Here is a 1,892-nt window from a genome sequence, read left to right as displayed (position 1 = left end):
CCTCGGTCCATGGGATTCTCCAGGCAAGAATACTGGAGTGGGCTCCATTTCCTCCTCCAGGGGATCTTCCCAACCCAGGGATTGAACCTGAGTCTCCTTTACGGCAGGCAGATTCCTTACTACTGAGCCACCCAGGAAACGCAGTCTTAGAACAGACCGAGTCAGGTTCTATTCTGCCCAGCAGGCCTGCTTCCTGCCCTGCTTTGTAGCTGACTTTCTCCCCACTCCCAGCCCATGTATAAAAACTAAGGCAGATAAGCCAGGCTGATACTTTTCTGGTAGGCATATTAAAGTCTCCTTATGTGACAAGCATCAAGGGCAGTGTAGGAAGACTGTGATGAATTTACTTTTAACTGTCAAGTGCAATAGAACTGTTACCTATCAGCATCTTGAGATGCAGGGGAAAAAAAAAGGATAATTAAACCCAGCCTTTCAAATAAGCATTGTTGCAAAGGTTATAGAATACTGCAGTGTTGCCAAACTTAGTGAAATCAATCTCCATTTTGTTGCAGTGTGTGTCATGCAGAGATGGTTGAAACCAACAAAATGAAAAGCATTAATAATTGGTATTAATAGCTTATATAAATTAATTTGATTATTTGCCTAAAAGAAAATTAGCCAAACAATCCATTAAATGGAGCTCTGCACTTTAATATAAAACATATACTTCCTATTGTGTTTTTTTTTAATAGGCATTTGAAATTTGAGGAAACGTAACCAATTAATGAAAAATAAGTAAGAATCTGTTTGCCAATAAAATGAAGTCAATTCTGTGGGTCCAGAAGGATCGTCGTAATGACTTCAAAATATAAAGGGTAACACGTAGAATATTACTGATTGACATGACATAAAGTGAAGATAATATAAGTTCATGATTGTGGTACTTACTGACTACCAATACCTGATTCATTACTTGATTCTTCTGCAGTATCAATAAATAATAAACACAAATGAGACATTGAATGCTGGTGAGGTTAAGTACTTTGTGAAAAACATTTCATGGGTTCATTTCAACAGGTTTTCCTTGTGAAGCCTGGATTTACCTGCTATTGGCCCAATTATAGGAATTAATGTCGGGTATGGTGGGAGGGGCAGGAATTTAGGACTCCCTGTATCCAGTTTTTGTTTATAATCATCTCTTGTCACATTCAGCTCTTTCAGGGCTAAGTTACAAACTTTGAAGACTGTTAAGATCTAAGCCTCTTTCTCTATTCTTCCTCCCTTCCTGCCTGTTCATTTTTAGTAAGGATCCCACCAGAGCTTGGTTTCTAACTGCTTCCTCCAAAGATGTGTGCATGTATGTATGCTCAGTCATGTCCAACTCTTTGTGACTCCATGGATGCCAGGCTCCTCTCTCCATGGAATTTTCCAGGCAAGAATACTAAGAGTAGGTTGCATTTCCTTCAGGGGATCTTCCCAATCCACAGATCAAACCCAGGTCGCTTGCATCTCCTATATTGGCAGGCAGATTCTTTACCACTGTGCCACCCAGGAAGCCCACAAAGAAACATCAAAAGTTGGCTACAATTTCAGAGCTTAGAAATTTTAGCCAACCTTTGATGTAAAAAAGGTAGTTTTTAGTCACATGGGGCAAAACAGGTTGGTAAGAATCTGAGTCTCAAATGGGATAATAGATTGCTAAGCCATACCCTGATGCCAATTTACAAATAATTCGCCTTCACACCTATTGATCTGCCCAATGTCATCCACCCATCCCCCATCCAAGATAACCACAGGAAATAAGAGTCATCCTCATTCAACCACCTGGTCCTGAGTGTCTTTAGGATGTGAGGGCATAAGTCATTGAAACCCTGGCTGCTTCTAAAGCTAAACTCTCAGAACTCAGCTGTAATGGCTGAAGCTCCCCAAGGGCAACCTGTAAGGCCAGGCTT

This window comes from Bison bison, unplaced genomic scaffold (assembly GCF_000754665.1).
Source record: "Bison bison bison isolate TAMUID 2011002044 unplaced genomic scaffold, Bison_UMD1.0 scf7180017864139, whole genome shotgun sequence".
Lineage (NCBI taxonomy): Eukaryota > Metazoa > Chordata > Mammalia > Artiodactyla > Bovidae > Bison > Bison bison.
Note: the sequence above shows the minus strand (reverse complement) of the source record.